Source organism: Lycorma delicatula, chromosome 1, assembly GCF_047948215.1.
Source record: "Lycorma delicatula isolate Av1 chromosome 1, ASM4794821v1, whole genome shotgun sequence".
NCBI classification, from domain to species: Eukaryota; Metazoa; Arthropoda; class Insecta; order Hemiptera; family Fulgoridae; genus Lycorma; species Lycorma delicatula.
The window spans coordinates 403,951,274-403,971,077 of record NC_134455.1 but is presented as its reverse complement, the minus strand read 5'-3'; the positions used below and the strand labels follow the sequence as shown (position 1 = coordinate 403,971,077).

At 32.9% G+C, this 19,804-nt stretch overlaps 1 non-coding gene across 1 annotated transcript; it reads left to right on the top strand.

Moving 5' to 3' along the window:
* Positions 1-632: 632 nt before the first annotated feature.
* On the top strand, positions 633-706 carry TRNAI-AAU (transfer RNA isoleucine (anticodon AAU)). The gene has a single exon. It is a non-coding gene; the product is annotated as a tRNA-Ile (tRNA).
* The last annotated feature ends 19,098 nt before the right edge of the window (positions 707-19,804 follow it).

Here is a 19,804-nt window from a genome sequence, read left to right as displayed (position 1 = left end):
ATAAATATTTTCCAAAATAATTTTCACTAACCCCTTGTGAATTATTTTATACTTATCTGTTGTTTTTTGTTTTTTTTTTTAATTTAATGACTTAACATTGTTTTATATTTTGAGTGTTTTAAATAATTTATATGAACTTATATTACATCTAAATTTTTTTAAATGATAATGAATTGTATTTTTTTTTTTACCATATTTAAGTGTACAAAAAAGGTTAGTGCTGCATTCTATTATTGTTTACGGAATAATAAAAAACTTGTTGTATTTTTTTTTATCTATATATAACCATTTACAATTATACAAATAGTTGTATAAGGTCATTATTGAACTGTAATAAATAAGACTTTTTTATTTATAAAGGTCCAAAAAATTGTAATGTAATTATAATTATAGACCATTAGTGAACGTGATGTAATTGTTGGAAATGATTTATTTACAGTTCTAAAATTCAGTAACAGATTAAAGAAAGAAAAATTCTAATAAATTAAAGAAATTTAAACTAAATTAAATTTATTGAAGAAAGGTTTTTTTTTGTAATAGGAATTTCCTGTCTTATTAAATTATATTTATATAACAGTTTAATCGAAAAATTTAATTTTATATTCTAGCAAAGAGTAGTCTTTTTTTATGTTGGCCCATTAGCTCAGTTGGTTAGAGCGTCGTGCTAATAACGCGAAGGTCGTGGGTTCGATCCCCCCATGGGCCAGGTTTTTTTTTTTTACTTTTTTCCTTTATATTTAAAATTAATTATTATTTTTAATAATTACTGTATATTTACATACTGTGTTTTAGTATATTATTTGTGTATATAGTTTTTTTTTATTTAGACGGGTTAATTGATAATCCAATACTCTTAGTTTCGATCAGATTTATATCTGTCTCTCTCACTCTCTCTCTCTCTCTATATATATATATATAAAGAAGCTTTAAAATCTATTCAATATTTCGTAATTTTAGGGAATTTGATAATATTCAAAGATAACATATTTTTGTGGTTAATCAAAAGTTAAACGCTCAATCTGCATTCTCTAACAGCTAAAATTAATTCCCTACGGCTTATTTTACTGGATAATAATTTCATTTTTGATAAATATTATTTCATTTCCAAATTTATTACGATGTTCACATTTATTAACATCATCAGTATGTTTTTAAATATTTCATTTGTAATTATCCGAATTGCTTTTACACCGTCATCAGTTCTATAACTAATAGAGAATTCAATAAATTCTACGAGACGGAATGATTTAAATACTAAATTTCTGACATTTAATTTTTTTTAAATATGTCAAAAATACTGTAATGGTTATTAATATAAACCAAAAAAAAATGCCATAAAATAATTTTTTCTGTTTCTCCAGTAAAAAACTACCCAATTATAATTACTTAATGATGGATGACAAAATGCCACACTTGATCGAGGGATTCGAACCGAGAACTTTCATGATGAATGAAAGACATTTTGCCACTAAAGTCGGCAAAGTAGTTAGTATCCCAATGATAATATTATTTGAACAAAACAAAAGTAATGAAATGTAGTAGAAATAACAAAGATGGACCACTGAATGTGAAAATAGGAGGAGAAAAGATTATGGAGGTAGAAGAATTTTGTTATTTGGGAAGTAGAATTACTAAAGATGGACGAAACAGGAGCGATATAAAATTCCGAATAGCACAAGCGAAACGAGCCTTCAGTAAGAAATATAATTTGTTTACATCAAAAATTAATTTAAATGTCAGGAAAAGATTTTTGAAAGTGTATGTTTGGAGCGTCGCTTTATATGGAAGTGAAACTTGGACGATCGGAGTATCTGAAAAGAAAAGATTAGAACTTTTGAAATGCGGTGCTATAGGAGAATGTTAAAAATCAGACGGGTAGATAAAGTGACAAATGAAGAGGTATTGCGGCAAATAGATGAAGAAAGAAACATTTGGAAAAATATAGTTAAAAGAAGAGACAGACTTATAGGCCACATACTAAGGCATCCTGGAATAGTCGCTTTAATATTGTAAGGACAGGTAGAAGGGAAAAATTGTGTAGGCAGGCCACGTTTGGAGTATGTAAAACAAATTGTTAGGGATGTAGGATGTAGAGGGTATACTGAAATGAAACGACTAGCACTTGATAGGGAATCTTGGAAAGCTGCATCAAACCAGTCAAATGACTGAAGACAAAAAAAAAATATTATTTGAAGAAATTATATTTTTAATTCTAATTAAAAGTGTAGGTAAATTTATCCGCTGGACCGATTATGACCAAAATTAAACGCATCTCCTTCTCATATTACAGAAATCATTATGCTAAATTTCCACCTAATCGATCCCTCCAATCTGAATATATCAAGCAAAGAATGTTCTAAAATACTAAAATTGCGTGTTTTAATTTAAAAGGGTCGCCTATGGGCATTTGTAGAACTGCAGTACCCCCTATTTCTACTTGATAATATCGATAATATTTAATATAATAGTCTTTTTTTCTTTAATTCATTCTTTATACTTGTACAATATATAATACTTAAGCTTAATTTCATCCCCCAGTTTATGAGAAAGATACGAAAATCTTTGATAGGAACTGTGCGATTCACAGTTCCAGCGGCGTAGTGTCTGGCGTAGTGTTTAGCAAGGAAGAAAAAGTACTGTCGCTCCCGCAGTTCCGACCCTAGCGTGCTGGTGGAAAATAGTTTTTTCGTACTCCACGTGTTTAAGGAACGTTCCTTGTTCGTTCCCTTTTCTAGTTTAGTCGGTGGAAGGAATACGAAAGCGGTTTAGTTGTTTTTTCAGTAGCGATCAGAAGATGGCGGGAAGGAAGCAAGGATTCTTTGATCGCCAAATCTGTACAACAACACGCAGGAACGGCGAAAGAGAAGGTAATTAGTAAAAAATAATTACGTATTTCGTTCTGTGTACATAGAAATTTAAATTAGTCACCGTTGGACTATAGTGTTTTTAAGAGGGAATTTTGTTATGTTATTATCTAATACTAAATAATATTATCTGTATTAACATTTTATTATTTATTCCGTTTAACCAAATACGGGTTTTAAGCACTGCGCTTAAAAACCGTATACCGTTTTCTTTTTTGTCATAAAGTGTAAAATTAGATAATTATCTTGCTTCCAGCTGTTCTATTTGATTCATTTTTTCCGGTTCATTTATTTTATAAAAAACTTTAACCTTGGCCATGAAAAAGCCCAGAAAAACGTTTCTGGAGCAGTACCCACACTAATTTTAGGTACGAGCCTTCATTGCTAGATAATATCTCCAGAAACTGCACACACGGGTCTGTAGGAAAGTTAAAAGAGTCCCGATTTGGTACACATTGAAGCCAAAGTGTTAAAACATTTACGTCCTTATTACTCATTTAACAAAGCTATTTTACGCAAAAAATAAAATAATTCGTTTTTCGATGCCCAACCGCATCTTTTACATGTTATAGTCATGATACCAAAAATGCAAAAGAAGATAAATGTGAAGAATATAGAACAATTAACTTAACTAGTCATGCATCAAAATTTTTAACTAGAATTTTGTACAGAAGAATTGAGAGGAGAGTGGAAGAAGTGTTAGGAGAAAACCAAAATTTGGTTTCAGGAAAGGTATAGGAACAAGGGAAGCAATTTTAGCGCTCATATTAATAGTAGAAGGAAGATTAAAGAAAACAAATCAACATACTTGGCATTTATAGAACTAGAAAAGACATTTGATAACGTAAAGTAGAATAAAATGTTCAGCATTTTAAAAAAATTAGAGTTCAAATACAGAGCTAAAAGAACATTTATAGGAACCAAACAGCAACAGTAACAATTGAAGAGCATAAGAAAGAAGCCGTAATAAAACAGGGAATCTGACAAGGATGTTCCTTATTCCTGTTAAGTTTTAATCTTTACGTAGAAATAGCAGTTAATGAGGTTAAAGACAATTTAGATCCGGAGTAACAGTACAAGGTGAAAAGATAAAGATGCTACGATTTGCTGATGATATAGTAATTCTAGCCGAGAGTAAAAGGATTTAGAAGAAACAATGAACGGCATAGATGAAGTCCTACGAAAGAACTACCGCATGAAAATAAACAAGAACAAAATGAAAGTAATGAAATATAGTAGAGATAACGAAGATGGACCACTGAATGTAAAAATAGGAAGAGAAAAGATTATTGAGGTAGAAGAACTTTGTTATTTCAGAAGTAGAATTAATAAAGATGGACGAAGCAGAAGCGATATAAAACGCCGAATAAGACAGGCGGAACGAGCCTTCACTCAGAAATATAATTTCTTTACATAAAAAATTAAAACACCAAGAAAACATTTTTGAAAGTATATGTTTGGAATGTAGATTTATATGGAAGTAAAACTTGGATGATCGGAGTACCTTAGAAGAAAAGATTAGAAGCTTTTGAAATGTGGTGCTACAGGAGAATGTTAAAAATCAGACAGGTGAATACAGTGACAAATGAAGAGGTGTTACGGCAAATAGATGAAGAAGGAAGCATTTGGAAAAATATAGTTAAAAGAAGAGAGACTACATATTAAGACATCCTGGAATAGTCGCTTTAATATTGGAAGGACATATAGAAGGGAAAAATTGTGCTGGCAGGTAACGTTTTGTATATGTAAAAACAAATTTTTAGGGATGTAGGGGGTATATGGAAATGAAACGATTGGACTAGTTAGGGAATCTTGAAGTGATGCATCAGTCAATCAGTCAAATGACACGACAAAAAAAAAATAACTTTTGAAATATTTTATGTAATTAATAAATTTTGCTACAATATTATTTTATCCGATTATATTTAAATATAAATGACAAAACAGTTTTAACTATGAATATAACGAATTCATGATTCCAGAGTTATTCATCAACTTGAAATATATTTGTATTGTTGAATATGTAATGTGTACTGAGAATTGAATTCCACATGTTATCTTGCTAAACGTAATTATACAGTCATCTCATCTCATCTGACATAATACACATCCTAATTCATCATCTTCCATTCAGTTATATTACTCGTACTTCTTGTAATTTTAGAGTAAAATTATAATTGTTGATAATTTTGAAAATAATTTAAATTTATAAAAGTAACAATACAACAGATGAAAATTAATTTTGCAACGGTTTAACTCGAGCTAATTCTTTATGCTTATCAGTAGCGTCAGATGTTGGCAAAGCTTATATAAATTTACATAAGCGATTAGTCAGTCAGACAGAGTTACATTAACGGAAAAGTTTTTCTTTAAACTTGTTTTAACAAATGTCAGTCAGAATTTTTGATACATTAAAACTGCCACCCGCATGAGTAATATATATACATTATACACCTGACTAAAATGTATAACGTTACCCAGAAGATAATAATTATGTAATTTGTTAACCGTTTGTTTCCATTAAGAAATAAAATTAGTTATTAGAATTTAGTGATGATATATTTAACTACCTTAAATAAAGGTTTGTTTGTAGAAAATTCCAGAGAAAAATATTTGGTATGTTGTTAAATTAATTGAGAAAAATTTGTTCTAATGAACGTAGTTTACAAAGTGTGTGTGTGTGTGTGTGTGTGTGTGTGTGTGTGTGTGTGTGTGTGTGTGTGTGTGTGTGTGTGTGTGTGTGTGTGTGTGTGTGTGTGTGTGTGTGTGTGTGTGTGTGTGTGTGTGTGTGTGTGTGTGTGTGTGTGTGTGTGTGTGTGTGTGTGTGTGTGTGTGTGTGTGTGTGTGTGTGTGTGTGTGTGTGTGTGTGTGTGTGTGTGTAGATTTATAACCTATAAATATATGTATGCATTTATTAAAATCATATACCTTTTAGAAAAATAAAAAAAAAAACAGAAAATATCTATTTCTTTTACTTTTCCGGAATTGCAATAGACCAAAATTTTCGGTAGGGATTTCCAGTGTCGACTCGTAAGTAAAATTAGTGGGGTGGTGCTGCTCCAGAAATTTTTTTTTGGGCATTTTCAAAGCCGATGTTAAAATTTACTGTAAAATAAAAGACCCGAAAAAATGAATCAAATGAAAAGAATAATAATATTTTCTTTTTTTTTTGTTATCGATATTGCGGAGAAATACCATTTACGTACACCCCACAAGGTGGGGGAGTGTCGGACTCGCACGATTTCGGCTAGATGTTATAGCGCCTATGTTTGCCCGCACCCTACCGACTAAAACTCCGGTTTCACCCGGAACCGGTTTTGCAATTAAGTAATCACAACCCCAGGGGGTGACAAGGCAGGGGGGCTTAAAAATCCCGCCACCGCTCACTCGCACAAGCACGGACAGACGGCGACTTCACTGAATGCTGTCCCTCACCCCTTCACAATCGAACTCTTGACGCTACTTCTGACAACTTACTTTTTCGTGTTTATTATTCGGTAATTACCTTTCAGATAATACTTTAGAGGATGATATGTATGAGTGTAAATGAAGTGTAGTCTTGTACAGTCTCAGTTCCACCATTCCTGAGATGTATGGTTAATCGAAACCCAACCAGCAAAGAACATTGGTATCCGCGCTCTAGTATTCAAATCCGTGTAAAAATAACTGACTTTGCTAGTATTTGAACGCTGGAACTCTCGACTTCCAAATCAGCCGATTTGGGAAGATGCGTTCACCACTAGAACAACCCGGTGGGTTACTTCTGACAGCTACATTATTCTGACTGTTTCTTCTCGGACTGTTTTAGTTCACTGCTTCAACTAATTAACTATAGTTTAATCAATAATCTAGGTAACATAATGATTTACCTATTGTACTCATTTTGGCTAGTATTCACACCCTACGTTGCTGTTTACCTTCCTTTTACACATTGTTATGACTCGCTACTTGCTCAGAGGCTACCGGATTCCTCTCCCTTCATCACTACCGCCCATTCATGTAAAGAAAGACGAGCGAGAACTACACAAGGGGCTGTCTTTCACCCCCTTGCAACACCCGACCCGGCTGCCGAGGTTCCGTTGTGTATTCGACTTGTCTACCTTTTTTATTTCTATTTATTTCTAATATAACTATTTCCGTTGTGTCGTCTAACTCTCCTTGCCTCATCATTTTTTTTCTGTTTACAACAGAAAGAAAATCCCATTTGCAATTTATTAATCACATTGTCAGGATTAATTTGTTCTGTTAGTACACAGCGCACTCTCATCTTTCCTTCTCCCATCTGCTACAAGAAAAGATGACATGTTCTGATATTTCTCTTTCATCGCAGTACCGATACTTCGTCGGATTATCTGCTCTATGTCTCGCAAACAAGTATGCTCTGAAAGAGCCTTGGCCGGTCAGCAATTGTGTGAGCCAGTAATTTAGCTCGCCGACCCACGGCCCAATCTCACATATTAATAGTCTTGTCATTCACCTTTACGTGAAACAGTGTCCACCTTATCTGCCACTCCTCTAATAGCTCACGGTATGCCTCCTCTTTACTCGTACCTTCGTCTATCTTCACCCGTGAATCAACTAACTGTGCAGCGGAAACACCCCGGCGAACACAAATAAATCCTCCGTGGATACCGAGGTGTAGGCACACGCAATTCTCAGGGATATCCACCTTTGTACTCCCTTCAGCTGTCGTCTGTTACGATCATACCTCAGAGCTGGAATTTACTACGTTTGAATACAGTCTCCTTTTAGAGACCCTCGGCCTAGCCGTAGTTCTCAACAATATGTTCAAGTTTTGAACAACTTATTCGGCTTTTACCCGAACTTCCTTGACGTGAAACGTGTAGGATCTCCTGTGGTCCAACCATAACCGGAGGTATTTTGAAAGTCTTAATTGTCTGGATCGGCCCTTCATCGGTCAAAATCGTTATAGGTCCTATAATTCTCCTGCCCGTCATAGAGATAGCCTCTGCTTTCCCATGTGATACTCGAAGGCCCCTGGCTTTCATCCGTCTACTTACCATGTCTAAAGCTTCATTAGCCACCCTCGCAACGTCTTCTTCTTTCTTTGCTGCAACCACCAAAGCGCGGTCGTCGGCAAACGCTTCTGCGTTCACTCCTTCTGGGTATTCTAGGCAGAAGATCCAGTCAAACCTACTATATCATAGTATAGGGCTCAAGACTGAGCCTTGGGGTACCCCACTAGAAACTTTAAAGTTGAGCTCATTGTTCCTCGTACGGTACACCAAAATTCTCTCCTGTAGATATCTTTGAATCATTCTTCTCAGATATGCGGGCATTTTGACTTCTTTTAACACCTTTATTATAACCTACCAACTGAGAGGTATATTGTGGATATCTTCTAATATGACCGCTGGGATTTGACGCGTACGCCAAGTACCTTTCGCCGCATTATCGAAAATTTTCATCACCTCTTTTACCGCATCAATGGCTGATCTCCTCGACAGGAAACCAAACTGCCGTTGACTAAAGCCACCTCTCTCTTCAATGTACCTCCTCAGTCTATTCTCTAACATTCGCTCTAATAACTTGTAGAGATTGTTAATATCAGTCTAATTCTTTTCTTTATCACATTCAATAATATGGTACACGGTTTTTAAGCGCATTATGCTTAAAAATCGTATTCGGTTTAACCGAATAAATAATAAAATATCAATACAGATAATATTTTTTAGTATTATTAATTAATAAATGAATAAAATGTCCGCTTAAATACACTATACTCCAACGGTGCGTAAATTTATATGTCACAGAAACAAATACGTCATTACTTTTTACTACCTTTTCGTCCTTCCAGCGTTTTTTTGGACAGATTTGGCGATCAAAGGGCTAAGTTACATATTTAATATTATTAATTTCATTACTTAATTCTATATTATTATCATTTAAGTATTTTAACGCTATATAAATGAATGAAAGGTTGGCATTTTTCAATTGTACAATTAAAGTTTGTATTCTGTTTGGTTGGCTTTCTATAAATGTTTATATCGATTTTATTAGTTAATCGATTTTAGTTATTAGTTATCGATCTCATTTTATTAGTTTGATATCAGGGTGTTCAATAAAGATATCGGCCAAAATATGGGAAAGTTTCATACATAGAATCTTTTGTTGTTTATAATATATTTTTTTTTGTCTTCAGTCATTTGACTGGTTTGATGCAGCTCTCCAAGATTCCCTACCTAGTGCTAGTCGTTTCATTTCAGTATACCCTCTACATACTACATCCCTAACAATTTGTTTAACATATTCCAAACGTGGCCTGCCTACACAATTTTTTCCTTCTACCTGTCCTTCCAATATTAAAGCGACTATTCCAGGATGCCTTAGTATGTGGCCTATAAGTCTGTCTCTTCTTTTAACTAAATTTTTCCAAATGCTTCTTTCTTCATCTATTTTACGCAATACCTCTTCATTTGTCACTTTATCCACCCGTCTGATTTTTAACATTCTCCTATAGCACCGCATTTCAAACGCTTCTAATCTTTTCTACTCAGATACTCCGATCGTCCAAGTTTCACTTCCATATAAAGCGACACTCCAAACATATACTTTCAAAAATCTTTTCCTGACATTTAAATTAATTTTTAATGTAAACAAATTATATTTCTTACTGAAGGCTCGTTTAGCTTGTGCTATTCTGCATTTTATATCGCTCCTGCTTCGTCCATCTTAGTAATTCTACTTCCCAAATAACAAAATTCTTCTACCTCCATAATCTTTTCTCCTCCTATTTTCACATTCAGCGGTCCATCTTTGTTATTTCTACTACATTTCATTACTTTTGTTTTGTTCTTGTTTATTATCACGCGATAGTTCTTGCGTAGGACTTCATCTATGCCGTTCATTGTTTCTTCTAAATCCTTTTTCCTCTCGGCTAGAATTACTATATCAATAGCAAATCGTAGCATCTTTATCTTTTCACCTTGTACTGTTTTTCCGGATCTAAATTGTTTTTTAACATCATTAACTGCTAGTTTTATGTAAAGATTAAAAAGTAATGGGGATAGGGAACATCCTTGTCGGACTCCCTTTCTTATTACGGCTTCTTTCTTATGTTCTTCGATTATTACTGTTGCTGTTTGGTTCCTGTAAATGTTAGCAATTGTTCTTCTATCTCTGTATTTGAACCCTAATTTTTTTTTAAATGCTGAACATTTTATTCCAGTCTACGTTATCGAATGCCTTTTCTAGATCTATAAACGCCAAGTATGTCGGTTTGTTTTTCTTTAATCTTCCTTCTACTATTAATCTGAGGCCTAAAATTGCTTCCCTTGTCCCTATACTTTTCCTGAAACCAAATCGGTCTTCTCCTAACACTTCCTCCACTCTCCTCTCAATTCTTCTGTATAGAATTCTAGTTAAGATTTTTGATGCATGACTAGTTAAACTAATTGTTCTGTATTCTTCACATTTATCTGCCCCTGCTTTCTTTGGTATCATGAATATAACCCTTTTTTTGAAGTCTGACGGAAATTCCCCTTTTTCATAACATTCGTAATATTTATTGTTAAATTTAAAATAGTTTTTTTAATAAATAGTAAACATTTGTCGAGATTAGATATAAATATTAAAAACTTTACAAATTTAATGAGTTTCAAAAATTATTTAAAATATAATTTTAATTTAGGAATTAAAATATTTAATTTAGGAATAGAATATTTGAATTTAGGAACTCCAATTAATATCTTGGATATTAATTGAGAGTTGCCCTTTATAACATTTCTCTCCTCATCCATACGGCTCTTTTATTGCATTTTTACAGATTTCAAGAAGAAAATTATGGTATTACATTTGATCACACGGTGGGATTGGAGGGTAAAATTGAATATTTATTCCTTTTGAGATAGAGAAGTAGGAAAATACAATTTTCTTAAAAAAAAAAAATATATATATATATATATATATGAAATAATCTAAAACTGCATTTCTTTAAGATTTTTTTGAAATTGACAATAATCACTCAATTAAATTTTTTTTTAATATTATGTAAATATTTATTTCTACAAAGTTCTTATAAAATGTAACTTTTTAACTAAGTTTTTATCACTCTGCTTGTAATTATTTTCTTTTATCCATTATAATAAATTCAACAAAAGATTAACGTAAAATAATTTTATTTGTTTAAAATAGAACATTTACAAAGTAATATTTACATATTAATAATACATTAATATACATAAATTACACGACAAAGCTTGAGCCAAAAGCAAAACAAAGAAACAAAGCATATTACAATGAAATAGATTTCTAAAAGTAAACAATTCGATTAAAAAAGCTGGAAAAACACTGTAACATTCCCGGCTAAATTATTTTTAATAATAACAATTAAAAAGAATTACAACCAAATAAAAGCAACATTTTTTTTCTTGAGATGGGCAATAAATTTTAAGAAAGATTTCGCTAAAAATGTTTATATGTAGATTAGCCTTATCAAATTACCTCTGTATATTAATATACAGTAACAGAAATATTAAAGAAGAACAAACCAACATAATTGGCATTTATAGACCTAGAAAAGGCATTCGACAACGTAGACTGGAATAAAATGTTCAGCATTTTAAAAACATTTGGGTTCAAATACAGAGATACAAGAACCAAACAGCAACAGTAATAATTGGAGAACATAAGAAAGAAGCCGTAATAAGAAAGGGAGTCCGACAAGGATGTTCCCTATCCCCATTACTTTTTAATCTTTACATAAAACTAGCAGTTAATGATGTTAAAAAACAATTTAGATCCGGAAAAACAGTACAAGGTGAAAAGATAAAGATGCTACGATTTGCTATTGATATAGTAATTCTAGCCGAGAGTAAAAAAGATTTAGAAGAAACAATGAACGGCATGGGTGAAGTCTTACGCAAGAACTACCGCATGAAAATAAACAAGAACAAAACGAAACTAATGAAATGTAGTAAAAATAATGAAGATGAACCACTGAATATAAAAATAGGAAGAGATAAGATTATGGAGGTAAAAGAATTTTGTAAATTTGGAAAGTAGAATTACTAAAGATGGATAAAGCAGGAGCGATATAAAATACCAAATAACACAGGCGAAACGAGCCTTCATTCAGAAATATAATTTGTTTACATCAAAAATTAATTTAAATGTCAGGAAAAGATTTTTGAAAGTGTATGTTTGGAGTGTCGCTTTATATGGAAGTGAAACTTGGACGATCGGAGTATCTGAGAAGAAAAGATGAGAAACTTTTGAAATGCAGTGCTATAGGAGAATGTTAAAAATCAGATGGGTGTATAAAGTGACAAATGAAGAGGTGTTGTGGCAAATTATAAAGAAAGAATGCTTCTTTCTTTATAATTTGCACCGTATCGAATCGCTTTAAAGTGGTCGTTACTTCTTTAAATTTACCTAAAACTTTTATCTGAAAAAAATTTCTGATATGACCAACTCTTACTATAAAGGGGACTAAAATATTGCTGGAATTGTAAGAAGATGGGGCTTGTGTGCTAAACTTTTTTTCACATGTAACCATTGTCGTACTGAGTAAACTTCAACTTTTTCTTAACTTTAAGGTGGAATTTTTTTTCATCCTCTACTTGGCACCGGTGAAATTTACCTTCCGCCTTCTAGCGTGCCAAAGGAATTTTTTTTTTATTTCACGTCCCTCAAGTAGATATAAGGTGAAAGTGAGAACGTGTCGGATCCGTAACCACGCAGACATCGGTTCGAATCCGTCTTCATATACATATTTATTTAACCTTTTTATTTTAATTTATTGATTAATTTGTAGTTATTAACCTCGGTTGTAAAAGTTTTGTATTAAAATGAAAAGTACATAATATTTTATTTTACCAATAATTTCTGATTTTTTTTTTGTTGTATTGTTACTATTGAAGTATTGTTTATTGTAATGTTTTCTTTTTTACAATTAGAGGTTAATAATTATTAATAATTCAATATATATAAATTATAAAAAAGTTGAAAAAAGAAAAGAGATAAAGTCTGATTCAAACCAATGCGCCTTCCCCTTGTAAGATCCAAATATTTATTAATTAAAATTTTATTTTCCTATAACTCTGGAACCGATGAAAATAAATACCACTTATGATAAATCGTTGAAAAGCTCTCAACGAATGCTTCTTACGGCAGTTAAGAAAAAGTACAAATGTTTCAGAATTGGAACCTCGCTTTATTTAGAGATCTGACTGTACACATATTTTTGGCCCAGTCGATTGCAATCAAAAGGAGAGGTGCACAACTAAGTGTTTTTTTCTTTTTTACCCGGGACCAACATTTTCTTCCTGTTTATTTTTATATATATATATTTTTTTTGTTAGCAACATCTTCATATATTCCTTTTTTTTAACTTTTTTTTAAATTTAAATATATTGGTTTATTAATAATTATTAACCTCTAATTGTACAAAAAAATACAATAAATAATAGTTCAAAATAAAATAAAAAAATGTATATGAAAGAAGAATCAAAAGTGAAATAAAATTTGATGTACTTTTAAAAATATGTATATGTAATTTAATAGGGTACAAGGAAGTCATGTGGTGTCCATATCAGATTGTTTTTGGGTCACTTGCAGTACTGCTACGTCTAGAGAAAAAGAATTAGTTAAAAATATGGATGAATAAAACGATAATTTTTTTAGTTTTTTTTTGGAGAAGGGGGAAAATTTGGGCCAACATTTTTTTTTGGGGGGGGAGTTAAGATAATAATGTACGAATCTTATGAGATTAATATAGATTGGGGTTTTGTTTACGAAATAAAAGAGAAAATTGGCCCCAAAGAAACTATCAACCCTAACTTCTGGAAATATTAATAAAAAAATTTACCATCCCAACCCCGTAGTGGCAAGGAATCCACCTTGTGACGTTACCAGTCGCCACACCACCCCTTTCGTTCCGGAGGTCGTCTTTAGACCCTCTAACTGATTACATCTCACGGTCATCAGCCAGGCCTCGGTCGGGGTGCCACCGATGTAAATGCCTCGGCAGACATTTGCATCAGTAAAATACAATTCAAATTTTTCCTTCTCGTAGGCCTCAAACGGATATCTTTACATCCAACCTAACATGATTCCCTCAAACTAACTGACCAAAACCGCAGAAGCGTGAACCCCGCGTCTAGCCCAGATTTGACATCACCGTTCGTGACTGTGGATGCCTCAGAGAACGAACGAGTTGAAACTTACATCAGTACTACACTTATACCAATCAAAATTATGTTTTACGCAACATAGAAAGTCAGACCTACACCCAAATAAGTTGACTAATTTAGGTCACCTAACAAGGGTAACGTAACCTCATTCCGTTCTGTGCAGGAACCGGGGACAAACCTCGCACCCACACCCAATCATATCATGTAGTCTCGCACTGCATTACCAAGTCACAATCAGGACCGCCACCGGCGAAACGAAGCCACGCCCCCGGTCGCACGAGCTACCATACCCCGGCAGTGCGGCCACTTCCGCCGGCAGGAGCCCCAAATCGAATCACAAACAATACCAAAATAACCGTGGCGCGATGCCAATGCGCCTATCTCCAACCAATCCAATGCCAAGGCCGGAACCCTAGTCACCCGAGATCCTGCCACGATCAAATACCTCGACTAAACTTCCTCTGCAGATCTACACACCGCAAGGACGTGAAGAAAACCAGCCACTATAGATCTCTCTTCGCTGATCAACCAGTTAATACGGAGATCTAAAAAGGAATGTATGCTCTTAAGTTCCCTAATAGCTCGTGAGCGTTCAACCTCATATCGTGGACAGTCGTAGAGGACGTGGTCCAGTGTATCATCAGTCCCACAATCAGGGCATTGATTCTAATCAACCAAAAGAAACCTAGCCAAAAATCCGATTGGGGAAAATCCATCTAATCACACCTTAAACTGTAGGAAATTTACCATGCGTGTAGCGACCAGTGGGGGATTCGTCCCACCTAACCTGACAAGACGCAAGGCCCCGGTCTTCAAACTCCAGCTTTCGTTCTGACGTCAATAGGTTATTTTACCTTGGAAATGCAGCGTTCCTTACGCTCATTAGCTAAGATATCTATTGGTTTGACTCCGGCTATAATACAGACTGCCTCCCACGAAATTGTTCTATAACCGCCGGCAAGAGGAGCGCTGGGCTCGCAGCAAAATGTCCGTGTAACAAAAGACTTTACCAACTAATTATCTAGTCGAAATTTATTAAACATCAAACATGCCAACATACTTACATACGAACCTTCCACTACTTTTTTTATTTTTGGGGGGGTTCCCAGGTCGAGAAATGAAAAATATACCGTATGCCATTTTTTGATTGATTACCATACTTTCATAATTGCAACATATCCTTAGAGCTATGAACCCAGTATATTAAAAATAAATATCAACCTATCGCTTCTTAATATGAACATAGAAAGAAGCTGCATATAAAACAAGGCATCTTATAAAACTAGGAAAGTAATTCACAATTCTATTCAATTTAATGCTGGTACAATTGAACAATTGAACAAATAAATCTATTATTGTACTCAAGAAAAAAAGATTAAAAAAAAATTAAAATGGTTCACAATAGAAAGATCATCTGTCACCATTTAGCGACATATAATCCTTGGAAAGACCCTTGTCAAAGCCAGGTACATTTTCTATCCTGTTTAAAAAGGATAAAGACATCCTTACACTCCGGAACTGAATGTATTCAGTACACGCTTTTTCTTTACCCTATTTCAATTATATTTAGAAAGGATATTTTTTTAGATCAATTTATTATTGTCACTAAGAACTTTCAAAGATGCCAATCAATTGGAGTTGACGGTTTCTTTGAAGTCGTATAGAATTTATTAGAGTATAATCATATTACTTACGTACCATTATTAAATAAAACGAATTCAAAATAACGGTATACTGAATAATACAAATTTTTTTAAATATTTATTTAGGTTTATATCTTTACTTTCTTAAGAATTTTTATACGTAAATATTATCTTTTTTTTTTTTTTAATTTACATAAAAAGACTGGTGGTCACTATTTTATTTATTTCCGTTTAGCTAAAATATTATTTCAAAAAGAATAATTTACCTATTTATCAATTAAAATAAATAATTAAATCGAATTTTTCTCTGATCTATAAACGGCAATTTATTATAAGAAATAATTCTGGAACCTGCCAGACATCGACGATATGTTTTTTTTTAATAAACTAAAATTTTAACGTTGGTGTTTAGTTTCTGTAGAATTTATTCATATAATTTTACTAAGAATCAAACTTGTTCAAGGTTTTTTTAAATTTTTTAATTGTTTTTTACATCTGTTTAACAGAATTATTTTATGCCAATTATAAAAACATGTTTCTCGATCTCAATCTTTATTTTTTTATCCTAGATTTGTCGAAAATTACTAAAAACACATTCTGGGACCTATTTTTACTTCCTTGTACGAATTAAAGAATTGTGATCGCGAAAAATTTCGGTTTTCAGATTTCAACGAAAATATCCATTTTGACTAGTTTCGGCGTGACGTCTGTACGTTTGTATATCGCATAACTCAAAAATGATTAGCCGTAGGATGTTGAAATTCTGGATTTATGATTGTTGTAACATCTAGTTGTGCATCTCCCCTTTTGATTGCAATCACTGGACCAAAAGTGTCCAAAAAGGCCCAAAATTCAAAAAAATTTACTTTTGGACTATTTCTTAACTATAGTAATAAGCCCTTACCCAGAACTTTTCAACGATATATCATAAGTGGAACTTATTTTTACTGATTCCAGAGTTACAGCCAAGTAACATTTTAGTTAATGAAATATTTGGATCTTACAAGGGGAAGGCACAACGGTTCGAATCCAACCTTTTTTTTTATTTAAATATATTGATTAACCTCAGATTGAAAAAAAAAACATGAAAAAGAATCAGAATTATTTGTGAAATGAAAATGTACTTTACATTTTAATTCCACATTTTTTACACAGATTATTATTTATTAATAAATCAATATATTTAAGTTAAACATTTTTTTTTAATGTATATAAAGTCGGATTCAACGTGTGTATAGTTATGGATCCGTCACGTTCTCACATACACCACATAACTACTTGAGCGACGTAAGACAAAATTAATATATAAACTAATACAAAATACTGATACGGACACCACAAAAAAATATGGTTCAATATGATGTCCACCACAATGCAGTTGTATAACTGTCCACTTTATTAATGAATTGGAAGATCGTATCTCAATTTCATATGAAATAAATTTAAATGAAGTGCAGCAAAAAATGTGTATATGTAATTTAATAGGCGTACAAGGAAGTCATGTGGTGTCCATCTCTGATTTTTTTTTAAGTTTTTCAGGTCAGATTTCATACAAAACCACTAAATTTAGGTTCGAAGAATTACCAGTTTGGCTTAATTTTACCGAAGGTTGAAAAATCAGGGCGAAATATTTCGACTCTCCGTCACACGCTATCGAAGAGTTTATGAACGTATGTTTGTATGAACTTTCTTCATCATTTTCACCAGTAGATTGTTACACTCTTCGTGAATCACTGTACAGAGAGAGAGAGAGAGAGAGAGAGAGAGAGAGAGAGTGAGAAAGAGAGACACACACACACACACATATATACATATGTATCGTATAAAAAATAGATAGATATGCTATTTATTCTTTGAATGAAGATAAAAGAACTGTCCCACCATTTGCCTGGATGGATCAAGGAAAACTAGGATAGATGAGAACAGAACCAAACATTACAGAATTTATTATAAAATAAAAAATTAACAGCTTCAGGTATATATTAACTGTTAATTAACTGTTTAAAATATGAATACATCTAATAATATTAAGATAAATTTTTTTTTTTGTCTTCAGTCATTTGACTGGTTTGATGCAGCTCTCCAAGATTCCCTATCTAGTGCTAGTCGTTTCATTTCAGTATACCCTCTACATCCTACATCCTACATCCCTAACAATTTGTTTTACATATTCCAAACGTGGCCTGCCTACACAATTTTTTCCTTCTACCTGTCCTTCCAATATTAAAGCGACTATTCCAGGATGACTTAGTATGTGGCCTATAAGTCTGTCTCTTCTTTTAACTATATTTTTCCAAATGCTTCTTTCTTCATCTATTTGCCGCAGTACCTCTTCATTTGTCTCTTTATCCACCCGTCTGATTTTTAACATTCTCCTATAGCACCGCATTTCAAAAGCTTCTAATCTTTTCTTCTCAGATACTCTAATTGTCCAAGTTTCACTTCCATATAAAGCGACACTCCAAACATACACTTTCAAAAATATTTTCCTGACATTTAAATTAATTTTTGATGTAAACAAATTATAATTCTTACTGAAGGCTCGTTTAGCTTGTGCTATTCGGCATTTTATATCGCTCCTGCTTCGTCCATCTTCTTCGACTCGTAGAATGTTATTTTTTAGTTTTCTGGTGACCCCTTCCTTAGTAGTCCCCTCCCGGAGATCCGAACGGGGGACTATTTTACCTCCGGAATATTTTACCAAGGAAGGCGCCTCCATTATTGTATATGTGAAAATGCAGAGAGCCACATTTTCTTGGAAAAAAAAACAGCTGTAGTTTTCCATTGCTTTCAGCTCATAGATAAATATAAAAACTTCAATATACCAAATATATTATGACAAAAAATGCACAATTCAGAAAGCGTTAATAAAAATTATTTTATATAATTTAGTTATTTATGATTCAACAGTGAACAGATTGCAATGTTCACTGTTGAACAGAGAAGCAACCTTCTCCCAAGATCTAATGAGAGAAGGTGTAGTCTTTTAAAGACTCAGGCCAACCATTCCTGAGATGTGTGATTAATTGAATCCCAACCATCGAAGTACACCGGCATCCACTGACTAGAAAAAAAAAACTTTAGTAACTTCGACTTCGAAAATCAGAGTTATCTGATTTTCACACACACACACACACACAGAGAGAGAGAGAGAGAGAGAGAATGTGTGTGTGTGTGTGTGTGTGTGTGTGTGTGTGTGTGTAATTAAATATATTGTTAAAAAAGGGAAAGTATCATAATCATCAAAAAATACTAAACAGGATTTTTGACAAATCTGGATGTTTCACACGTTAAGGGCCCATTATTCGCAAAAAAACTCGCAAAACATGTTTCGGATGGAAGGATGAAAGGATAAAATAAGGAATGAGGAAGTAATGAACAGGATTAAAGAAGAAATTAAAATTTATGCTGGACGTTCATAAAAGAAAACAGTTACACGTGTGTTCAAAGGGAGTGGAAACTTGGCAACCGCATCGGAAGGGTCAGCAGGAAGAGAAAGAAAAAAAAAAGGATGAAGTTAATAGAGAGGGGTGAAAATTAAAAACTGCAAGGGGATGAAGAAAAAGGCTTGTCACAGGGATTGATGGAAGCAGCGGTAGCATAAGGAACCTGCCGCCATGCTGTTCCAAAAAATATTTATTTTTTTTTTTTTATTAAATAATAGTTTAAATGAAAACAGTCGTAAGATAAAAATTTTAATATTGTTCAACTAATCAGTTTAGAAATAAATCTTCAATTTCAGTGGTGGCAAAATTAGTGGAGGTGCTGCTCCAGACAATTGTTTTAGGCCTTTTCAAGACCATGGTTAAAGTATTCTGTAAAATAAAAGAACCGAAAAAAGATGAATCAAATAGAATATCCTGGAAGCCGAATAATAATTTAATTCTACACTTTATCACATTCAAGAATTTAGTACACGATTTTTAAGCACATTGTGCTTAAAAACCGTATTCGGTTTAACCGAATAAATAATCAAATATCAATGCAGATAATATTTTATAGTATTATTAAATAATAACTTAATAAAAATGTCCACTTAAAAAAACATTATAGTCCAACGGTGCTTAATTTAAATTTCTATGTACACAGAAATTAGTTTTTACTAATTACTTTCTCTTCCTCCCTTCCTGAGTGTTTTTGGATA